This window comes from Dendrobates tinctorius, unplaced genomic scaffold (assembly GCF_039654945.1).
Source record: "Dendrobates tinctorius isolate UK_male_01 unplaced genomic scaffold, ASM3965494v1 ptg000082l, whole genome shotgun sequence".
NCBI classification, from domain to species: domain Eukaryota; kingdom Metazoa; phylum Chordata; class Amphibia; order Anura; family Dendrobatidae; genus Dendrobates; species Dendrobates tinctorius.
In genome coordinates, this window is record NW_027361750.1 from 7,355,467 (window position 1) to 7,380,699 (window position 25,233).

The 25,233-nt window shown below is 42.6% G+C and overlaps 1 protein-coding gene and 1 long non-coding RNA gene across 3 annotated transcripts in view; one reads left to right on the forward strand and one right to left on the reverse strand.

Moving 5' to 3' along the window:
• CUNH8orf34 (chromosome unknown C8orf34 homolog) overlaps positions 1 to 6,005 on the forward strand; it is a 967,955-nt gene extending 961,950 nt beyond the window's left edge. For both annotated transcript variants that reach the window (XM_073583858.1, XM_073583859.1), the window contains exon 17: positions 4,546 to 6,005. The gene's annotated coding sequence lies outside the window, so the exon portion shown is untranslated. The remainder of the gene's footprint in view (positions 1 to 4,545) is intronic.
• The window catches only part of LOC141096940 (uncharacterized), a 139,666-nt gene that overhangs the window by 38,140 nt on the left and 76,293 nt on the right, over positions 1 to 25,233 (reverse strand). The gene's annotated exons all lie outside the window — the stretch shown is intronic.

Here is a 25,233-nt window from a genome sequence, read left to right on the forward strand (position 1 = left end):
GGGACTAGCACCCTCTGGAACCCTCTCCTGTCCTAACTATCTCACTCCTCGGGAATATCCCTCCTGGGTTCCTATCTCCCCGCCCCCCATGACTAAGCGTTTTCGTATCCCTAAGCTGCTGTAAAGTTCTGTTCTCCTGCTCCCCCCTGCCTTCTTTTGGTCAAACTTAGGTACTGCACTCCTATTCCATTTTCCCCAGCTGTTTCCCTTCTACTATTACAAGCAACCATCTTCAGTGCACCAACCATCCCTTCTCTCCCTACAGACAAATCCGTCTGTCAGGTCACCTTCCCTACAATGCCATCATCAGCATTAATATACCACTTTTATACCTGCTGGAAAAAAACTATTCAGGCGATGATGGATAGGTGGTAGCACAGGAGGAGGAGAAGCAGGGCCAACTCACACTGTTATCAGGCCTGTTGTCCACACATGGCTCGGAGGGTGGGTTACTGTCCCAAAAGTGGCCAGTGGAGCATGGTTGAGTGGACACAGAGTACCCAGACGATACACTTTCCACTGAGGACCGGTTGTCATTGCCTCTGGGAAGCCTGGCACACATGAGCCATTACATGTTGCTGTGCTTGCGCAATGACCACCAAGTTGCCCGTATTGTTACCAATACAGATTACTGGGTGGCTGCCCTTCTGGATCCCCGCTAGAAAGACAATGTTCTATCATTACTTTCGACGCTGGAGCACGATCTCAAAATGCGTGAATACAAACACAAGCTGGTAGAGAAACTACTGATGGCTTTCCCACCTGTCAGTGGTGGCTCAGTAGATGAACAATGCAGAGGAGGATGTTGCCAATGCCGCTGGGGAACAGACAACCCCATCTGCTGAAAATGAGTGTTCATTCTGGTCATATACATCTCTTCCACAGTTTCTATCTGCATATATAGGAAGGAGAGAAGTCCGGCTTTCAGGATCGCGCTGTTCCAGTCCAAAGTACACAAGGAGTTAATCAAAGGACCAAGTAACTTTTGCTCCTGAGGAAGTGTACAGTGTGTACACGAAACGCGTAGAGTTTATGGAATAAAAAGAAAGTTATAATCACTGCTTGGTCCTTGGATTAACTCCTTGTGTACTTTGGACTGGAACAGCGCGATCCTGAAAGCCGGACTTCTCTCCTTCCTATATATGCAATTCTAGTGACCGGCTGATTGCTGCAGTTCATTGGATCCTACCCATTTGTGCTTATGGTTGTTGTGTTCCACACAACTGAACCAGGTGATTGGATCCATATCTGTGAAACGTTTATATCATTGGATAAGACCCTATTGTGCGCTTCTGTCTCCCCCTTTTTTACAGTTTCTATCTGGATATCTTTCTTCCATATGTTTTTTGTTAGATTCATGTTGTTTACGGTGATCTTTAGTGAGAATTTTTTAAATGTATTTATTGATTTTAATTACTTAGAGTGGGTATGGAGAGTGTTCAAACCCCTTTAAATTTGTCACTCTTTGTTTCATTGCAGCCATTTGGCAAATTCAAAAGAATTCATTTTTTTCTCATTAATGTACACTCTGCACCCCATCTTGACTGAAAAAAAACAGAAATGTAGAAATTTTTGCAAATTTATTAAAAAGGAAAAACTGAAATATCACATGGTCATAAGTATTCAGACCAGTATTCAGACCCTTTGCTCAGACACTCATATTTAAGTCACATGCTGTCCATTTCCTTGTGATCCTCCTTGACACGGTTCCACTCCTTCATTGGAGTCCAGCTGTGTTTAAGTAAACTGATAGGATTTGATTTGTAAACGCACACACCTGTCTATATAAGACCTCATAGCTTACAGTGCATGTCAGACCAAATGAGAATCATGAGGTCAAAGGAACTTGCCAAGAAGTTCAGAGACAGAATTGTGGCAAGGCACAGATCTGGCCAAGGTTACAAAAGAATTTCTGCAGTACTGAAGATTCTTAAAAGCACAGAGACCTCCATAATCCTTAAATGGAAGAAGTTTGAGACCACCAGAAGTCTTCCTACACCTGGCTGTCCAGCCAAACTGAGCAATCGTGGGAGAAGAGCCTTGGTGAGAGATGTAAAGAAGAACACCAAGATCACTGTGACTGAGCTCCAAAGATGCAGTAGGGAGATGGGAGAAAGTTCCACAAAGTCAACTATCACTGCAGCACTCCACCGTCGGGCCTTTATGGCAGAGTGGCCTGACGGAAGCCTCTCCTCAGCGAAAGACATATGAAAGCCTGCATAGAGTTTGCTAAAAAACACATGAAGGACTCCCAGACTATGAGAAACAGGTTTCTCTGGTCTGATGAGAAGAAGATAGAACTTTTTGGTGATAATTCTAAGTGGTATGTGTGGAGAAAACCAGGCACTGCTCATCCCCTGCCCAATACAATCCCAACAGTTAAACATGGTGGTGGCAGCATCATGCTATGGGGGTGTTTTTCAGCTGCAGGGACAGGACGACTGATTGCAATTGAAAGAAACATGAATACGGCCAAGTACAGAGATATACTGGATGAAAACCTCTTCCAGAGTGCTCTGGACCTCAGACTTGGCCGAAGGTTCACCTTCCAACAAGAGAATGACCCTAAGCACACAGCTAAAATAACAAAGGAGTGGTTTCAGAACACCTCTGTGACCATTCTTGACTGGCCCAGTCAGAGCCCTGACCTAAACCCAATTGAGCATCTCTAGAGAGACCTGAAAATGCCTGTCTACCAATGTTCACCATCCAACCTGACAGAACTGGAGAGGATCTGCAAGGAAGAATGGCAGAGGATCCCCAAATCAAGGTGTGAAAAACTTGTTGCATCATTCCTAAGAAGACTCTCAGTACCAACTGCATATAGCTCCATTCATTCTACAACGCTTTACAGACATTATCAGCATTGTCCCCATTGGGGCTAACAATCTAGATTACCTATCAGTAAGCCTTTAGAGTGTGGGAGAAAACTGGAGTACTCGGAGGAAACTCATGCAAACACAGAGAGAACATACAAACACCTTGTAGGTGTGGTCATTAATGACCATTCACAGTTTCAATGTATCATCCATGTTTGCATGGTAGTGGTGAGAGACTTTAGTGTTTGCTACTGGATCTGGAATTACCATTAATTTGCTTTACTGCTACCTTCCTTAGCTGTGGTACTCATTTATCAGGCTGCCTCCTTTTATGTGGTACCCGTTTATCAGACTGCCTCTCTGGAATAGGCCTCTGATTACCCATGGTCACCATGGAACAGAGCCCGCATGGCACAAGAGGGGTGGTCGGAAGGGTGGAGAGAAGCACCCCTTGCACGGTGAGAGTGACGTGAATGACCTCCAGAGGACACCACTACCACCCTGCCTCGTCAACCAGTGCACCCATGGCAATGTACAGGGTCACTTGGGAGAGGGGTGAGGGCGTGGGAGCCTATGCAGCACCTCTGTCAAGCTTTCCATGAATTCCCTTAACGGTTCATGTTTTTACGGCGATCTGTAGCCAGAAATTCAAAAATTGTCATCCAAATTGACAGATTTAATGACCATTTGCTGTTTCACTGTACCATCCATGTCTGCAGCGCCGTTGTGGTACAGGACCTCATCTTCAAAGCATTTTTAATCCTATCTAGTGATGAGCGAGAATACTGGTTGCTCGGGTGATCTCCGAGTTTTTTGGCGTGCTGGGCGATTTAGTGTTTATCAATGCGGCTGCATGATTTGCGGCTGCTAGACAGTCTAAATACATGTGGGGATTGCCTGTTTGTTAGGAATTCCACACATGTATTCAGGCTGTCTAGCAGCCACAAATCATGTAGCTGTGTCGACAATCACTAAATCTCCGAGCACGCCAAAATGCTCGGTGATCACCCGAGCATGCTCGGGAAAACCGAAGTAATGAGTATACTAAAATTTGTTTTTTTTGGGGGGTGATTCCATGTTATTTTAAGCCATTTTCCTATCCACATTTTTTTGCAGTGCACTTGTCCTGCTCTTACCCAAGCCCTTACTGTGACCATTTTACAGCCATTTAAACGCTCTGAAGCTTGGGTCACCATTAACTTCTATGGGGTTCGAGTTCAGGGTCATGTTTGGATACTGAACCAAATTTTTAACTCTAATTTGGCCGAACCCGACAAACCCAAACATCCACGGGTCTGCTCATTCCTAGCCATGATTATTTACATTTTCTGCTTCCATAGCTGTGAGCAGGTTTTTATATGTAGAATGAACTGTAGTTTTTATTCGCATTATTTTTGACACATATTACTATTGCGTTGATCCAGGGAGCTAGTCTGATTGCCGTATGTGGAGTAGGGAAGGAATTTTTTTTCCCCAATGTGAATCTTACTGTTTGCCACATGGGGTTTTTTTTGCCTTCCTCTGGATCAACATGTTAGGGCAAGTTAGGACAGGATATGGGTTGAACTAGATGGACTTAAAGTCTTCCTTCAACCTTAATAACGATGTTACTATGTTACTATGCTACATACAACTTTTTGATCACCTTTTATTCTGTTTTTTTTTCTTTCTTCATCGACCACGGCATCTCGGTGGTTTGACTGCTGGATTTATAACCCAACAATAGATCGTTCAAGCATAACTCCTGTGTCCATGCCAACTGCATGCACTTCATGATGTGAGTTGCTATATTACACGATGAAAGATGTGCATGTATGTTACGTTGTGCAAAGGGATTAATGCAATGTAAAATATATGGAACAGAAATTCTAGTTCTTACAGAAATATCCCATCATGAAAATTTGAGAAAAGTGAAGAGAGCTTAATTATGAATTCATGAAAATTCAGTTTTCATCTTAGTTGGTATACCAGTTACTGTAAGTATATAGGGAATTAGCTATATGAATCTGAGGTTTCAACACCAGCATTTTGATTACAAATGTGTCCACAATGGATGTAAATTTACTGAAAAAATCCACCAAGGATGAATCCAGAATAAAATCCTCATGACGAGTTATATGTGGATTAGTCAAGAAAGGCCGTACTGGGCCCCCGACCCTGAGGGGACGCCGACATGACCGGGTAACGTGGGAAGATAGGGAGCTGACAGGGACATGGAATTGATTAAGTGAGTCAATGGTACGTGATGGGAGGGGGGATGATAAGGTCATGGGAGGAGGGGGTGGAGTTGGTGTTATAGGGGGGCCACTATAAGAAGGGGCAGCCATCTTAATAGAGCAACCATTTTGAGTACCCACCTGTGACAACAAGAAGCTCCCACCCACCATCCCTTTAATTTGAGAATAAGGTCACGGGCCTGTTGTAGGGGCCTATTTCTTATTAACGGGAAGGCTTTAAAGTCAAGTGAGGTATAGGAGTGTTTAGATTTAGCATCGTATTTGTCATGGCAGCGCGGCGGAGGGGAGGGTCCTCAAAGTTGGTGGAATGTGGAAAATGGTGGATTGGTGTTGGGGGGATCTTGAAAGGTCCTGGACTCCCCCTGGGTGAATTTAATTGGACCGAGATTTTTGGATATTCCCGCAGAAGTGATAACCAAGGGACCTGTGGACGGGTTTTTGGTTTGGCCAGGTTAGTTATTATCTGCCCCTGAGCTGTTGCAGAGCGGCTTGGGGTAAGACTTAAGCTAGGGGCCAAGGTGGGATTTGCACATTGGCGGCTTACATTGTTGAGGCTTCGAGGACCACATTCCTTTCAAAAGGTTATTATTTTATATGTTGACATCTGAGTGCAGTCCGATCTCCGCAGCCTCACAGAATGGAAAAGATGGAGACCATTTTTTTCTCCATTTCTCCTCAACTGTGAGAATCAGAGCCCACTGTGATCGTAATTTGATCAGATTGTCATTTGCATGATTCTCCCAGATGAGAGAGAATACGGCCATCTGCACCTGCCCTGAGATAGGGAATTTAAATGGTGACAACTTCCGTACAGCGCTATAAAATATGTTGGCTGTATATACATAATATAAAAATAAAATCATTTATTACCTGTGTTTCTCATAATAATGTTCATTTTTTATTTTTTTTATATTGTATTTGAATGATTAAAGTTAAATGTGCACTAATAAAACTCTTTGTAAGAAAAACTCTTTGTGATGCCAGATTTGGTTTGCAGAGGAAAATAAAATTGCACTTGAATGTAGCTCTAAGTAGGAAAATAGAGCACATTAAGAGAGGAATACGGTTTAAATTATCCATCTCATGTAATGAAAGGGTGAAGGTCACGCTCATGCGACCTTCACTAAATGCCATAAGCCTTGATGGTTTTTTAATGTTGCATGATTATACTTTCCATCACGCTGATCTTCTTTACCTTCACTGCCAACCGCACAGCTATTCTGTAAGCCTCTGAAATCCCCCCAGGTTGTAGATGGATTCCCACTAACATATTGAACATTACTTCTTTGATCCATGCATACAGTGCAACCCCTGTAAATAATGCCTTTTATTGCTGAAATAAAGGCAGCATATTAGTCTTTTCATCTATTTACTTCTCTTCTTTTTGGCTTCTTTTCTTGCGTAAGGGAATTAAAATTTCGGTGCACCGTTCGCTTAAAGAAACAATGTGTCACCATTTATTGGAAATGTTATCTTTAGGAAACTAAAATGACCCTTATTAATTTTTTTCTCTTCTATGTGAACAAGCTATAAAAGTTGTCTTCAATAAATACCTGACTATTCAAGCTCACTGGACCATGAAAAGTCATCATCCCCCTTAACTTCATCTTAATTACTCTCCTTAAAATGAAGTCGAGTTTAATGGGACTGTTTGGGAGTAAGCTAGAGCCGGTGAGGTGATGACTACCGGGCTTATACTGAAATTCTTATTACAGTGTTCTTCATATAATTTGGAGAAGGACTGAAGATGATGAAGCTGTAGAAGCTTAGACAACATGGCTTCTGTCCTGCTGTAAAATTGAAACATAGTAAATCCGACCTCACACGGAGTGCTGAACCATAAAAGTCACTTTCCGATGTGATCCATTGAAGAAATGACGTTTAACAGGTACGCCATATTTCCCGAAGATAACGGTGATTTAGTGATTGGTATCAGGAAAGGTGGAGTAGTCTAGCCAACGTTTTTGGACTCTTTCCGGAGCGTTTTACTGCCTATATTCCTTTGTAAAACATTAATAACTGCAGAAAAAAAGGCTAGACAGAATGTTGCCTGGAATGTGTATGGTTTTTTGCATGTATTTTAAAAGTGGCTCAGTGGTTAGCACTGCAGCCTTGCAGCGCTGGGGTCCTGGGTTAAAATCCCACCAAAGACAACATCTGCAAGGAGTTTGTATGTTCTCCCCGTGTTTGCGTGGCTTTCCTCCGGGTTGTCTTGGTTTCCTCCCACACTCCAAAGGCATACTGATAGGGAAATTAGCTTGTGAGCCCCAGTGGGGACAGTGATAGTAATGTCTGTAAAGTGTTGAAGAGTAAGGTAGCGCTATATAAGCAAACCATAATATATAACTAAAAGTACAGGTGCAAAAACACTTGTGAAAGAACACTTAAAGAGGTTGACCATTTTATGTAGACTATGCTGTAAAACGTGGAATGCTCCTTGTGGAGGAGCCAATGAAACGAGAGCGCCTGCATATAAACTGCTGGTCATGTGCGCTCATTCTTAGATGAATTTATTTCCATGCCCCTCCAGCTCAAGACGAGGACAAGGTTAGACCGCTTTTCTTTCTGGGGAAAAAAGTTATGCAGTTAGCAAAGAACATAGATAAGTGTTATATTATTCTGCTCCCCACATTTAAAAAAAAATGTGCACCTAATTTTTTGTTGTGTAATCTGAGAGAAACACAAAGTAGGAGCACAGACCCTAAAAAACTATCTCAAAAGCCCCACACTAACCACCTAGTTATGGAGTTCAAATATGTAAATGGTAAAAATTGACCAATCACTGGAGGGTTGGGTTTATACCCAGGAGGACTACAAGACATGAGAAAACTAGTCCTCAAGTGATAATCTCCTGCTGATAAAACACTGATTTTATTAATAATACAGAAAGTGGCCCAGTTAGTGATACATCGCCGGAATCATAGTCTCTGCCTCAACATCATGCTGCTCTCAAATGAAACAGCAAAAACCTGCCAAAGTGGTCAACCTGTTTAAGACTAAGCACAAAATCAAAAGACTGAGTACCAGTAGAAATCTAATTGGCAAGTGAACACCTTCATGCCTTGTAGATTGTAAGCTCTTACGGGCAGTCATCATTATCTTTGCATTAATTATTGCATTATCCTTAACTTTGTTATAACTGTTGTATATAAACTGTTAAATTGTAAAGTGTTGCAGAATATATTGGCGCTTTATAAATAAATGTGGCACCCCCAGGAGTATGGCCGCCACAGTGGCTTTGCCTTCCTCCAGGGGAGGGTAATGCCAGGCTTGGAGGCAATGATGGGTCTCTCTCGCAGTCAATCTATGCATGCAACACAGTTCCACTCCAGGCAAGCAGGGGGAACTCTGAACCGGGATTAAGGGGAGGAGTGTTCTCTGAGGGCCAAGAGGAAGGGGGGGTGAGTTAGTCTGCGGAGGGTGAAGTGTGCAGACGTGTGGAAGGAGCGATGAGATAGAGTGAGAGAACAGGAGAACAGGAGAAGTCCCAGAAGACTGGAGAAGAGCAAATGTTGTTCCTATCTTCAAAAAGGGGAAGAAGGTGGACCCAGGCAACTATAGGCCGGTGAGTCTGACTTCTATACCAGGAAAGATCTTTGAACAAATTATTAAACAACATGTATGTCAGTACCTGGATAAGAATGAAGTGATTAAACAGAGTCAGCATGGGTTTGTAACTAATAAGTCATGTCAGACTAACTTAATTTCCTTCTATGACGGAATCACTGATTGGGTGGATCAAGGAAATGCTGTAGATATAGTATATCTTGACTTCAGCAAAGCATTTGACAAGGTATCTCATACAATCCTTATTGAAAAAATTACTAAGTAGGGAATGGACAAGGCAACTGTTAGGTGGATTCATAACTGGCTTAGTGATCGGACCCAAAGAGTGGTCGTAAATGGCTGCACATCCAGTTGGAAGAATGTCTCAAGTGGGGTACCACAGGGCTCTGTCCTGGGCCCTGTATTGTTCAACATCTTTATCAACGATTTAGATGAAGGAATTGAGGGTAAACTGATTAAATTTGCTGATGACACAAAGCTAGGAGGGATAGCTAATACTAGAGAAGAGAGAGAGAGGATTCAAAAAGATAAATAAACTGGAGAAGTGGGCAGCAACTAACAGAATGGTTTTTAACAGGGAAAAATTCAAAGTACTACATCTGGGCAATAAAAATGAAAAAAGCATATACAGAATGGGAGGAATAGGGCTAAGCAACAGTACATGTGAAAAAGACTTGGGTATACTAATAGATCACAGACTGAATATGAGTCAACAGTGTGATGCAGGAGCAAAAAAGGCAAATGCAATTTTAGGATGTATTAACAGAAGCATACAGTCTAGATCACGTGAAGTCATTATTTCCCTCTACTCCTCTTTGGTCAGACCTCATCTGGAATATTGTGTCCAGTTTTGGGCACCACATTTTAAAAAAGACAGCAACAAACTGGAGCAAGTTCAGAAAAGAGCGACCAGAATGGTGACCGGTCTGCAAACCGTGTCTTATGAGGAAAGGTTGCAGGATTTGGGAATGTTTAGTTTGCAAAAGAGAAGACTGAGAGGAGACTTAATAGCTGTCTACAAATATCTGAAGGGCTGTCACATTGTAGAAGGATCAACTTTATTCTCATTTGCACAAGGAAAGACTAGAAGCAATGGGATGAAACTGAATGAGAGGAGACACAGATTAGATATTAGAAAAAACTTTTTGACAGTTAGAGTGATCAATGAGTGGAACAAGCTGCCACAAGAAGTGGTGAGTTCTCCTTCAATGGAAGTCTTCAAACAGAGGCTGGACAGACATCTGACTGGGATGATTTAGCGAATCCTGCTTTGAGCAGGGGGTTGGACCAGATGGCCCAGGAGGTCCCTTCCAACTCTATGATTCTATGATTCTATGAGAGGACGAGCTCAACCTTGGAGAGAGCGCATGAACTGGAGCCTGGTCTCCACGGTTGTACGGATACTAACGGTCCTGCAACAAACACCAGAGGAGTAGGAGGCTGTAAATGCCCTGCTCCCATCCCAAGACTTGAGGGCACAACAGCAGCTTGAATAGTGAGCCGGGACTCAGGAGAGAGGCTACAGCTGTCTGCCGTGCAAGTGAGGTTCTTGAGAACATCTGTCCGGAGGAACTCCAGTGTAACTCAGTGCTGGGAGTACTTCATTCGAATAAGCGCTAGTAAGGAGACTGCACAGCCCATCTGCTGAGAGAGAATCCCTGAATTGCTTCCAGGCTAGCCTGCTCCAATACCATCTGTAATCAAGACCCTGGACTGCAGTTACCAAGTAAAGGTACAGAAATTGCACCCCGCTGTGTCTTGTCTGCTTCCTACCTTTCCGGCACCGCTACGTCCCCGTGCCAACCACATCTACACTGCCCTGGGACTATAGCTTCACCTGTGGGGAGCTTTTATATCTTTGCTGCACCTTACCATCAGTCCCAGCGGATCTGCATGCAGCGTCGGCTTAACACCTCCCTTGCCGAGCACCACAGGTGGCGTCACAAACTATTCATCTAACTACATTCCACCATTCACATCTTCCTATTACTTGGGCGCCCAGGGCCATGGTCCGGGTCACCGCTGCTGTGACACATCCCACTGATACCGGCCCGCTACCGAGTACCCCACAGCCCTGGGAGGGCGACCCATAAAGATTATCATTATTTTGTCTCCAAACGTAACACATATTAAGAGAAATATGACAGGCAAAAAATAGAGAAAAAAATTAAGCTCTTTCTGAAAAAAGATCATGCATGTTTAAGAAAAGAAAGGTCAAATTTTTTTTTTTTCATTTATACAGCGAAAATAGACAGACCCTAAACTAGTTAAATTCAGCTATAACTAATTATGAAATTCCATAGAATGGGGCTAATTATACAGTTGTGCTCAAAAGTTTACATACCCTGCGGAATTTTTGCTTTCTTGACTTTTTTTCAGAGAATATGAATGATAACACCGAAACTTTTTCTCTTCTCATGGTTAGTGGTTGGGTGAAGCCATTTGTTGTCAAACTACTGTGTTTTCGCTTTTAAATCATAATGACAACCCAAAACATCCAAATGACCCTGATCAAAAGTTTACATACCCTGGTGATTTTGGCCTGTTCACATGCACAGAAGTTGATACAAATGGGTTTGAATGGCTGGGTAACATCCTCACCTGTGACCTGTTTGCTTGTAATAAGTGTGTGTGCATAAAAGCTGAGTGAGTTTCTGGGATCCAAACAGACTCTTGCATCTTTCATAAAGTCACTGATGCTTCTGGATTGTGAGTCATGGGGAAAGCAAAAGAATTGTCAACGGATCTACTGGAAAAGGTAGATGAACAGTATAAAACAGGAAAGGGATACAAAAAGATATCCAAGGAATTGATAATACCAGTCAGCAGCGTTCAAACTGTGATTTACAAATGGAAAATCAGGCGCTCTGTAAAAACAAAACCACAGTCACGTAGACCAAAAAAAATTTCATCCACAACTGCCAGGAAAATTGTTGGGGATGCAAAGAAAATCCCACAAATAACATCAGCTGAATTTCTGGACTCTCTGAAAACTAGCGGTGTGGCTGTTTCAAGATACACAATAAGGAGGAACTTGAAGAAAAATTGAATACAAACATCACAAGAGAGGACATCCTCCAAAGAAAGTAAAAAAATTTATATTTTTATTCAAAATCAATACAAAATAAAATTACACTTGGTGAATGTTTTTTCCCAGCAATATGCGCTCCTGAAGGATGATGATGGAACTTGATATTTAGATTCAAGGATGATTTTTATTTTTAATTCAAACTAGAATACAACCGGTTTCGACTGCTAAGAGTCTTCCTCAGGTATAATGTCAAGCATATAAACGGATCTGTCTGAACACATTTTATAGCAGATCTCCCTGCATGTGGTTTTGGGTGGGGGCTGAAAGGTCTGTTTTTCAGACACACCCAGATACTCAGATATGCAGGATTTTGCACTCTGAGGAATCTAACAAAACCCATATACCAAATGAATGTTATACAAAAAGTTTTGCATAAAAGATTTTCACATAAAAAGGATTTTCACATAAAAGAGTGCAAAATCCTGCATATCTGAGTATCTGAGTGTGTCTGAAAAACAGACCTTTCAGCCCCCAACATTCACCAAGTGTTATAGCCTATGAAAGCACTGTCCAGTGCTCTCACTAGTTCCCAGATCTTTGCAGCAAACTGAATGGAAAGAGGAATGGAGTGATCCAGGGACTGGATCTACATGCAGTATCTCAAGACACCAAATAGGTGAGTGTATTTAAGATAAGATAAGATAATCCTTTAATCGTCCCACCATGGGGAAATTCAGAGCATTACAGCAGCAAGGCAGGAAGAAGTACAGATACAGATGCATAAAGGCATTACATTGACAGTAGGTAGGTACATATACGAAGAAAAAAAAAAAAAGATATAACCGGACTATCACAACTTTGGATCTATCTACTGGTTTGGGTCGTTCTCCGTTTTGGACAGTGCTGGTTATACAGCCTAACTGCAGCAGGAAGGAAGGACTTTCGATAGCGCTCCCTCTCACATTTAGGATGAAGTAGCCGGTCACTGACAGTACTGCACATCTTTGTCACGGTCTCATGCATGGGATGGGAATCATTCTGCACCATGTAGCTCACCTTGGCCAGTATCCTCCTGTCGCCTACTTCCTGAACTGGATCAAGGGGGCATCCCAGGACAGAGCAGGCCCGTACAGACCCCCGGCAGCCAGCACAGGCCCCCGGCATGCCCGTACAGACCCCCGGAAGCCGGCACAAGCACCCGGCAGGCCCGTACAGACCCCCAGCAGCCCACACAGACCCCGGCAGGCCCGCACAGACCGCGCATCATGATGAGCACAGACCACGCATCATGATGACATCATTTCAGCAGCCAATCACAGCCACAACAGTGGCTCATTGCATTATGGGGACTTCCGATTCCGGTATCCGATATTGAAAAAATATCGGTACTCGGTATCGGAATTCCGATACAGCGAATATCGGCCGATACCCGATATTTGCAGTATCGGAATGCTCAACACTACTCATATCTCCAAATATGTTTATATCAATCCATAATAATGCATACAAAAATATATAAAACTGCTGGTACAAACAAAGATTATGAAAGAGAAATATTAATTCATAATATCTGTAACAAAATCATGCACATAAAGAGTTAATCATATGCTGGTATTGCTAGTTTTTCCCCCATGTCTGGTCTCCTCAGGAAGGGACCATGGCCCTAATACCTATAATATATGATGTAAATAAATAGAGAGGACCAGATATGAGGAAATGCACCTCATGCTGTAAAAGATAATGAAAACTTATATGTAAATAAAGTCTGAGGAGAAGGAGCCCCTACCCGAGTAGTTCACGAAGCATGCTACATCCTTGTCTGTCACGAGATCCCGAAATAGAAGGAAGAGCGCCAAGTGTTCCTGAAGTGTCCACTCCAGCGACCTTTGATGGTGATGAAGAAGAAGAAGAATCTGTCTCACCCTCTGATCTGGACGATTGCTAGCCACTGGCTCAGGGGAAGTGCAAGAACCTGAAACTCCCGATATGGTTGCTTCATTAAACCCGGACGCGTCCCAGTCCTCAACTGCCTAACCTGACTCGACCACCCAACCTGACTTATGCCGCACTGAACGAACAACAGCTGGAATACCTCCCAATCGTTATGAACAAAACCTATTTGGCAGCGGATCATTCAAGAAGTGGAGAAGTGTCAAGGCCTGCTGCAAGAACTCTCGACCATGTAATGGCGAGCTAAAGGAGGGGAGTAGTGTAAGTAGGAAGACCGGGCTGTGGGTACCTGTACTGAGCCAGGTCCAGAACTGTTGAGGCTGCCTCCCTTGTGGTGTGAGGGAAAGAATGAGGAGCCAGACAAACCTCATGACCCAGGTATGAGGGGTAAGATAAAAGAAAAAAAGTGCGCAGCAGCCGTCAGTATGGCGCGAACGAGCAGCAGCGTACAGCCGGGTGAGCAGTGCGCTCCGTCCCCTGAGTACCGGTGCCACGATCGGCTATATTGGTTCCCGCCATCTTCAGCAGGACCGCTGAGGAGAGAGGTATCATGCGTTCAGTGACTGTGAGCACCATGCACTAGCAGAAGAGGAAAAGCCAAGTATCGGGCAGAATCTTGCGGCCTTCCCTGCCAGTGACTTCGCTCCCTTTCTCGTTTGACACTGGTTGTGCCGCGGCCTTGTTTGCTACAGCGACACATGTTCATGGACTAGGGGCTCAGCGGAAGGTACCAGAGACCGACCGCTGACATCAGAAGATGGACTATCGTTTCAAGGACCCCATCTGAGAACATCTCCCCAGATGTTGCCAGTGCTACAACCCCTGTGGATTGGCCATCTCAATCTCCTGACCTCAATATCATTGAGCCACTCTGGGGAGATCTCAATTGCGCAGTTCATGCTAGACAGCTCAGGAATGTACAGGAACTGGAAGCTTTTTGCCAAGAAGAGAGGACAGCTTTACCATCTGAGAAAATAAAGAACCTCATCCACAACAACCACAAAACACTTTAAGCTGTCATTGATTTTAGAGCAGGCAATACATGGTATTAAGAAATCGGGTATGTGAACTTTTGGTCAGGGTCATTTGAATGTTTTGGGCTGTCATTATGATTTAAAATGAGAAAGCACAGTAGTTTGACAAAAAATGGCTTAACCCAATCACTAACCATGAGGGGAGAAAAAGTTTTAATGTTATCATTCATATTCTCTGAAAAAAGGCCAAGAAAGCAAAAATTCTGCCGGGGTATGTAAACTTTTGAGCACAACTGTAAATACATATTTTAAACATGCATAAAAAGAACAAATTGATTAAGATAAACAAAACATTCATTATATTAGGGAAAAATAAAGTAAATGTGGTTTGCATGTTAATGACCAGGCCAATTTTTGCAATTCTGACCACTGTCTATGAGGTAATAACTCTGGAACACTTCAATGTATCCCGCTTCATAATAGTGGTAAAATTTCTTCTGGGTGACTTGCGCTTATTTGTGGAAAAAATGGAAATTTGGCAAAAATTAGGAAAATGTTACAATTTTCCAACTTTGAATTTTCATGTCCTGAAATCACAGATATATGTTATACAAAATAGTTAATAAGTAACATTTCCCCACATGTCTGCTTTACATCAGCACAATTTTGGAACCAAATTTTTTTGCTTTATTAGGAAGGTATTAGGGTTAAAAGTTGACCAGCGATTTTTCATTTTTTCAACAAAATTTTTAAAACCTTTTTTTAGGGATCACATCACATTTGAAGTCACTTTCAGGAGTCTATATGATAGAAGATACTCAAAATGACACCATTGTAAAAACTGCACCCCTCAAGGTGCTCAAAACCACATTCAAGAAGTTTAATAAACCTTCAGGCGCTACACAGGAATTTTTGGAATGTGGAAATAGAAAAGGAATATTTAACTTTTTTTCACAAAAAATTTACTTCAGATACATTTTTTTTATTTTGACAAGGGTAACAGGAAAAAATAGACCCTTGAATTTTTTGTGTAATTTCTCCTGAGCATGCCGATACCCCATATGAGGGGGAAAACCACTGTTTGAGCACATGGCAGAGCTCCGAAAAGAAGGAGCGCCATTTGACTTTTTGAATGCAAAATTTGCTGGAACAATTGGCGGGCGCCATGTCGCATTTGTAGAGCCTCTTATGTGCCTAAACTGTGACTATCCCCCTCAAGTGACACCAATTTGGAAACTAGACCCCTCAGGGAACTGATCTAGATGTGTGGTGAGCACATTCAACCCTCCCTCAGGTGCTTCACTGAGGTTTATACTGTTGAGTTATTAAAAAAAAAAAAAAATCAAACAATCATACAATTTGTTGTGCAATTTCTCCTGAGTTCGCCGATACCCCATATGTGGGGGAATACTACTTTTGAGGCACAATCTAAAGCTCAAAAGGGAATAGGTGCCATATTGGAGTTCAGATTTTGCTTGAATGCTTTGAGGGTGCTACATCACATTGGCAGAGCTCCTGAGTTGCCAGAACAACAGAAACGCCCTATATATGAATTCATTTTACAAACTACACTCCCCAATGAATTTATATAGGGGTGCAGTGATCATATTGACACCACATGTGTCTCACAGAATTTTATACCTTTGAGAGGTGAAGAATAAATTACATTTTTACCACTAAAATATTGTTTTAGCCCCAAGTTTTTAATTTTTCTAAGGGCTAATAGGATTTTTTTTTTTTTACAACAAACTGAGGTCAATTTTTCCTGAGTTTGCCAATACCCTACCTGTAAACAGGAAATATTTTTCAGGCGCAATGCAAAGGTCAGAAGGCAAGGAGCGCCAGATTTTATTGTTATGGTTTGCAGGTGCCATGACCCACTGGGAGAGCATATGAGGTGCCAGAGCAGCAGTACCCCACATAAGTGACCTCAATTTACAAACTACACCACTCAATAAATTTATCTAGGGGTGCAGAGATCATATTGACACCACGGTTGTGTCACAGTATTTTATACCATTGGGCAGTAAAGAAAAAATAACTACATTTTTACCACCAAAATTTTGTTTTAGCTCCAGATTGAAAATTTTCACACAAGAAGTGGGTAAAAATGACACCATAATTTGTCCCACAATTTCTACTGAACGCAGCAATACCCCATATGTGGCAGTATAGTACTACTTAGCCATAAGGAGAGACTCCGAAGGAACAGAGCCCTATTTGCCTCCTGGAGTGCAGATTTTCCTAGAACAGTTTGAGGACGCCATATACGGAGCCCCTAATTGCCAGAAGAGCAGAAACCCCTCAAGTGACCCCATTTTGGAAATTATACCCCTTTGAGAATTTAGCTAGAGGTGTAATAACAATTTTGACTCCATGGGTATTTTCCAGACACAAGCAGAAATGCATGTTGCTGAATGAAAATTGTAAAATGCCATTGTAGTGACCAGTACGCTGTAGTGACCAGTATGTTGTAGTCACCAGTACTATGCCCAACCCATGCTTTTGGAGGCATGCACCCGTAAGTTAGGTGGGCTCTCATCGCTTCAGAAATGGCAAACATGATGCAATATGTAGTTTAGGTACACTGTGGGGCTCAGAATGGAGGGGGCATTTGGATTTGGGAAATTGCTGAATTTCATTTGGTGGGTGAGGAGCCATTACGCTTTTCCAGAGCCTTTGTGCTACCAATAACATGGAAGTCCCCTATATTTCCGTTAACAGATGAAAGACCTTAGTGAAGGCTTGCTTTTTTGATGATTGAGTTGAAGCTTTTATTGGGAACATTTTACATAACGTTTGGGATCACATTTATCCCGCACTCTACGCTGAGCTCTTACTTTGGAGTTTCCATCTAAATCTCTGAGTGACATGATTCAGCTGAAACCCCTGAGGAATCCATTCATTATAATGAGGCAGCAGAGTTACTCTGGACTCCGTCTGGCTTCTGTTCAGCAGTGTCCTTTTCAGAAGAGCATAAAAGACTGTGGCCTACGGCACTTTTAAGCAATCCTAAAAAGACGGGCACCGCCGGAACACAGGTCCTATGGCATCCACAGTGCCTACATCTGCCTCATTATAGGGAATCTTATGCCAGAGGTTCTGTCTGAATCACGTATTTCAGTGATTTACATGGAAAACTTGATGCAAGCGCTCAGTGCAGAGCGTAAGATAAATGTGCGCCAAACCTTACTGCGATCTAAGGGAGGCAGAATGAAAAAATCAACAGTAGGCGAAGAATTGGTTTTATTATTTTTTAAGCTGTTTCTCGTGCAGTATAACTGATTAGGTGACTTTATTCTTCGGGTCGGTGCGATTACAGAGATACCAGATTTAAATCGGGTTTTAATGTTTGGCTGCTATCACACACTAAAAGACGCTTTTTATTGCAAAAAAATGGTTTTGCATTACCATATTTTGAGAGCTATAATTATTCCATATTTTGGCCAACAGAGTCATGTGAGAGCTTGTTTTTTGTGGGACAAGATTACATTTTCATTGGCATCATTGTCTTGCACATGATATTTTTTGATCACTTTCCTTTCAGATTTTTGGGAGGCAGAAAGAACAAAAACCAGCAATTCAGGAATTGTTTTTTTTTTTGGGGGGGGCGTGTGTAGAAGGTTATGCCACTCCGTGTATGGTAATATTGATAAGGCAGTCTTATTTTTTGGGTCAGTACAATTACAGCGATATCTCATTTTTATTTTTTATGTGTTTTGGCGCTTTTAAACAATAAAACCATTTTATAGAAAAAAATTATTTTTTGCATTGCTTTAATCTGAGAGGTATAACTTTTTTATTTTTCCTTTGATGGAGCTAAATAGCACCTTTTTTTTTTTTTTTTTGCGGGATAAGATGATGTTTTCAGCAGTACCATGTTTATTTATATCCGTCTTTTTTTTATTGCTTTTATTCCACTTTTGTTCGGCAGTATGATGATAAAGCATTGTTTTTTGCCTTGTTTTTTTATTGATATTCACTAAAGGGATTAACTAGTGGGACAGTTTTATACGTCGGGTCGTTGCGGACGCGACGATAACAAATATGTGTGCTTTTATTGTTTTGTTATATTTTCATACAAATATTTATTTATAGATACTATATCTTTTGATTTTTTTATATTATTTTTGATTTAAAAAAAAATATTTTTACAACTGTTTAAAAGCATTTTTTTCACAGTTTTTTCACTTTTTTGCTTTTTCCCACTGCGGGACTATAATTTTTTTGAAGGCTGATTGCTTGTATAGTATGGAGATGCAGCAGCATCGCCATACTATGCCAACTGTCAGTTCTGCAATGACAGATAAAGTTGCTGATCATGCATTGCGCATGATCAAGCAACTTTCATAGCTCTGGTGACCAGGATGACGTCATCAGTTCACCATAGCAACGATCGGGATGTCACGCCGTGGGGTCTCCGATCCAAAGGCAGAGGTGCTGTCAGCCCTGTGCCTGCTCCCAAAATGCAGCGATTGTGCTCGATCGCAGCATTCAGGGGGTTAAAGTGCTGGGAGAGGTGCGTGACCGCTTCTGGTACATAGTGCCGGGTGTCAGCTGTCAAAATCAGCTGAATCCTGTGGAGATCGCCCGCGCACAGTCATTGTGCGTGGGGGATTGTGATGACTTAATAATCCATCCCTGGTCAAATAGGCCCTGGACACATGGATGGATTAGTATGTCAGATGTCAGAAAGGGGTTAAATAGCAATCAAAGAATGCAGCATAAATTAAATATATCTGTGCAAAAGATTTGTAGTAAAAATATATCTTCTGTTTATGGCGACCGTAATATTGCTTTGTTATGTGATGTTTTAAGAATGCAATTGTAGTTTTCAAGTTGCAAAAAAAGTTGAGCTGAGGATATGGATGGTACGCGATATTGCCCTTGTTTTATTATTTAAATGTTCTTTCACACTTATGCCTTAGTAAAACACCCACATGGAATTTTAAAACTTCTATTTCTTATTTTGTGCCCCTGGGTAATCTCTACTACAAGTTACATTTACTGTATATATTTAGGGGAGGGCATACATTTTTTCTTCAAAATTGCTTTAAAAAACAGTGTTTCTACATGCATGAGTTCTGACTGGAGGGAGAGTAGCTAGCCAGGCCTGTGTGCACAGTTTCAGGAATCAAAGTCCTCTAGTGGTGAAACTTTGCTGTACCACCTAACTAGAAGTCCTTCTAAGGGCAGCCTTGTGCTTTGCTGTTGACTGTATTGTCATCCATGCAGTTAACCTGCTTTCTATTAAAATGCGGTGGTGTTAAACTAAAAAAAATTGCTTTGCTTGTTACAGGTGACCACATTTTTTTAATTAAAAAATGTATTTTCAATTAATTAAGGAGTTAGTTTCCGGAGACCTAGCAATTAGAAAATGAGTAATGCATGCGGTAAAGGAAAGTGGAAATGCTGATGATGGTGCACGCAGATGGCAAGGACGTAGAGCAAGGACGTAGCCATAACACATAGCTTCCTGTCCCACTTTGCAGGGAGGCAAGGAACACCACTTCTGAAGCCACACTATTGTGAACAGGTGGTCCGTTGAATAGCAGGTAATACTTCCAGCATGCTTGCCAGAACTACCTAGTCTTCCACATGGCCCAGTCTCGCCAGCCAAGAGTCTGGATCACTTCATCCTCTCTCTGATCCTTCTTTCTTCCACCATGACGAGTCCCAGGAGACCAGTGATCCCATATTAGGACACTCTGAGGAGCTCTTTACATCGTCATTTCTTGATTGTGGCCTCTCACTTTGCATGTGCCAAGAGAGACAGAAGGACACACTGTTTAGAGCAGCCACAGTCACAGGAAGATGATGGTGAGAACGGCAAATTTTGTCTAAGGAGGTAGGTGATGATGAGACACAGTTGCCAATAAGTCACGTTGTTTTTAAGGCACCAAGTCAGGAGGTTGGTGGAAGACAAGGTGGTGGATGACAGTCACTGACCCAACCTCAGAAGCTGGCATGCAGGGCGAGGCCAGTAGCACTGAGATAGTGATCGAAGGCACCAAAATAGGCAGGAATAGGCAGCGGGTAACCATAGTGAGAAAGTGGGCAACTGTTCCACAGAGCAGCGACACTCCTGAATGTCTCCGTCAATGAGTTAGGTGTTCACCAGTTTGCAACTTTTTTGAAGAGAATTCTGAGACAAAAAATGGTAATTTACAACCTGTGCCATGCCAACATCAATAGGTGTTATGAATGGGTCACCGAGGAGAAAAAAGCAAAACAAGCTAAGTCACAGAAAACCAGAGAGGTTGGTAACTATGCAGATTGCAGATCCCTGATCCTACCACACAACTAGCAGCAGCCGTGGAGCGTACCTACGATGTTCCTAGACGCTTCGTCACAGCCGGAGGACTAAATAAGCCTGAAGCATGAAAAGGGGAAAACTAACTGCCCCAGAGCTGACCCCAAAGGAATAGACAGCCCCCACACATGTATTGACGGTGAAACAAGATGAAGGCACAAACACAGGCAGGAAAATAGGCAGAGCAAACGATGGGACCCAAACTAACTAGAAAGGAAAGGAAAGACACTGTCTAGATAGAAAGATAATGTCCAACACTTCTGATAGCAAAATTAACCCTGAAGTCACTAGACTTCTCCCACTATATCAGCATTCTGAAATATTCTGAGACAGAGCAAAAAGAGGCCAAACTAGTAAGGGACAAAAAGCAAATTGGCAAAATACTGATAAATAAGAGTGGAAATTCAGCACAGCTCCCAGCCGGTGCTGGCTGACCACACAAAAAACTGAATAGACCAACAAAATCAAGTGTGAACATTAGCAGAAAAACTTAGCTTTAGATGACTGGAACAGAGCTGAAAACCAAGAGCTGACAAGCCAGAAGGAATCACCAGCAACTGAATAGGGCGTCAGCTGTCTTAAATCCAATCTGAGACTCCTGAGGTCCAATCGTCATCCTCATTCTCGGGTGGCAAATCTCCACCAATCAAATCAGCCTCACCACCTCCTGTCACCACCAGAGGGAGTCCGGAAGGAGAACTCACAACTGGTGAACCAGAGAATGAACTCACAACAGTACCACCCCTTGAGGAGGGGTCACCGAACCCTCATCCACGCCACCAGGCCGATCAGGGTGGGCCCGGTGAAAAGCACGAACCAATCTATTGGCATGAATATCGGAGGCAGAGACCCAAGAATTATCCTCCTGACCATAACCCTTCCATTTGACCAAATACAGGAGTCTCAGTTTAACCAAACGAGAATCCAATATTTTCTCTACCTCATATTCCACATTGCCTTCAACCAACACAAGGTCAGGAGGTGCTGCCATAGGAACCACTGGCTCAACAAACCTCTTCAACAGAGATTTGTGAAATACGTTATGGATCTTGAACGTAACTGGAAGAGCCAATCGAAACGAAACAGGATTAAGAATTTCCAAAATCTTATAAGGACCAATAAATCTTGGCTTAAATTTAGGAGATGCAACCTTCATAGGAATATTCTTAGACGTCAACCAAACGATATCACCCACTTTAAACCAGGGACCAATGGTCCTATGCCGGTTGGAAAATTGCTGGGCCTTTTCCTGAGAGAGTGACAACTTATCCACCACTTGGTCCCATATCTGCTGCATTCTCTTAACCACAGTGTCCACACCTGGGCAGGACGAAGATTCCACTTGCCCTGAAGAGAATCAAGGATGAAACCCAAAATTAGAGAAAAAGGGTGACATCAAAGTGGCAGAACTAGCTCTATTGTTCAGTGCGAATTCGGCCAAGGGCAAAAATGAGACCCAATCATTCTGAACAGCAGATATAAAACATCTCAAATAAGACTCCAAGGTCTGGTTTGTTCTCTCAGTCTGTCCATTGGTCTGGGGATTAAACGCGGAGGAGAAGGATAACTGGATTCCCAGATTGGAACAAAAGGCTTTCCAGAATCTGGAAACAAACTTGACTCCTCTGTCGGACACAATGTTCTCAGGAATCCCATGTAACCGAACCACCTGTTGTAAAAACAAGGGCACCAACTCAGCGGAAGATGGCAACTTTGGGAGTGGTACAAGATGGACCATCTTCGAAAATCTATCACAAATCACCCAGATAACAGTCATTCTCTGAGAGACAGGAAGATCAGAAATAAAATCCATTGAAATATGGGTCCATGGCCTCTTGGGCACCGGCAAGGGCATCAGCAACCCACTAGAACGAGAACAGGATTTAGACCGAGAACAAGTCCCACAGGACTGTACAAAATTCCTGACGTCGCGAGATAAGGCAGGCCACCAAAAGGACCGACTCACCAAATCTATGGTACCAAAAATACCTGGATGACCAACCAATGCGGAGCAATGAATTTCAGACATCACTCTCTTTCTCCACTGGTCAGGAACATACAATTTTCCCATAGGGCAACGCTCAGGTTTATCCTCCTGAAATTCCTCCAGGGCGCGCGTCTCAAATCGGGCGAAATGGCAGAAAGAACTACCCCCTCACATAGGATGGTAGTAGGTTCGCTCACACTAAGAGAATCAGCAAAGAAATTCCTAGAAAGGGCGTCTGCTTTAACATTCTTAGTGCCCGGAAGAAAAGAGACCACAAAATTAAAACGCGTGAAAAACAAAGCCCATCTAGCCTGTCTAGGATTCAAGCATTTGGCCGACTCCAGATAAATCAAATTCTTGTGATCTTGTGGTCCCTCCAACCAATGTCTCCACTCCTCAAATGCCCACGTCATGGCCAACAATTCCTGATTCCCCACATCATAGTTGCGTTCAGATGGGGAGAACTTTCGAGAAAAGAAGGCACAGGGATTCATCTTAGAAGTCACAGGGTCTTTTTGGGACAAAACAGCTCCTGCACCAATCTCAGAAGCATCTACCTCCATCTGAAATGGAAGAGAGACATCAGGTTGCCGTAAAACTGGAGCTGAAGTAAATCTCTGCTTAAGCTCCTGAAATGCTGAGATAGCCTCAGGAGACCAATTCAGCACATCAGCACCCTTCTTGGTCAGATCAGTCAGTGGTTTGACAATACCAGAAAAATTACCTATAAATTTACGATAGAAATTAGCAAAACCCAAAAACTTCTGGAGGGCCTTCAAACAAGTAGGCTGAACCCAATCATAAATGGCCTGTACCTTGGCCGGGTCCATTTCAGTAGTCGATGGAGATAAGATAAATCCCAAAAATGAAATCCTCTGTACACCAAAGAGGCATTTCGATCCCTTAACTAACAGGGAATTCTCCCTCAAAATCCGGAACACAGTCCGGACGTGTTCCACATGAGAATCCCAATCAAGATCAAAATATCATCCAGATAGATGATCAAAAACTTATCCACAAAGTCACGGAAAATATAATTCATAAAGGACTGGAAGACAAAAGGGGCATTAGTGAGCCCAAAAGGCATCACCAGGTACTCAAAATGTCTCTCCGGAGTATTAAACGCTGTCTTCCATTCATCCCCGTGCTTGATGCGAATAAGATTATACGTCCCCCTGAGGTCAAGCTTAGTAAACCAGCAGGCACTCTTAACTCTGGAGAATAAATCAGACATCAGAGGTAACGGGTACTGATATTTAACCGTCATCTTGTTAAGGGAACGATAATCAATACACGGTCTTAATGAACCATCTTTCTTGGCCACAAAAAAAAAACCAGCACCTAAAGGTGACGAGGATGGTCTAATATGACCCTTCTCCAATGACTCCTTAATATAGGATCGCATAGCATCATGTTCGGGTACTGATAAGTTGAAAAGCCGACCCTTGGGAAATTTACACCCAGGCATCAACTCAATTGCACAGTCATAACTCCTATGAGACACAGACTTGCTCTCACTAAATACATCAGAAAAATTGGCTAGATAAATAGGAATATCATGAGACTGAGGAGAGGTGGAGAAAACAGGAGCGTCACTAAGAGCACACTGACAAACCCAACTCACCACAGACCCAGATTTCCAGTCTAAAACTGGGATTATGAGTTTGCAACCAAGGAAAACCCAGAACAATAGTATCATGCAAATTATGCAGCACCAAAAATTTACAATTTTCTTGGTGGTCTGGGGCAACTCGCATTGTCACCTGGGTCCAAAACTGAGGTTTATTCTGTGCTAAAGGAGTAGCATCAATACCCCTCAAAGGACTAGGCGTCCGCAGAGGCGTCATGGAAAAACCACAACGTTTAGCAAAGTCCAAATCCATCAGATTCAACGCTGCTCCTGAATCCATAAAAGCCTTCGTGGAAAACGTGGATAAGGAGCAGATCAGAGTAATTGCCAAAAGAAACTTAGGTTGTATACTGCCCACAGCAAATGTATGTGCAAAACGCTTCTCTCGTTTTGGGCAGACAGAAATATTATGAGAGGCGTCTCCACAGAAAAAACACAGCTTATTACGCCTTCTAAACTCCTGACGTTGCACCCTAGACAAAACCCCATCACATTGCATACTGTAGGTTCAGACGTTTATTGAAAAGGTGGCAGCGCCTTCCGTATATTTTTACGTTCATGTAAACGCTGATCAACTTGAATGGCTAATGACATACTGTAGAATCATCCAGACCAGAGGGAACAGGAAATCCCACCATAACATCTTTTACGGCCTCTTATAAACCCTTCCGAAAGAGAGCTGCCAATGCACTATCATTCCATGTAGTAAGGACTGGCCACTTTCG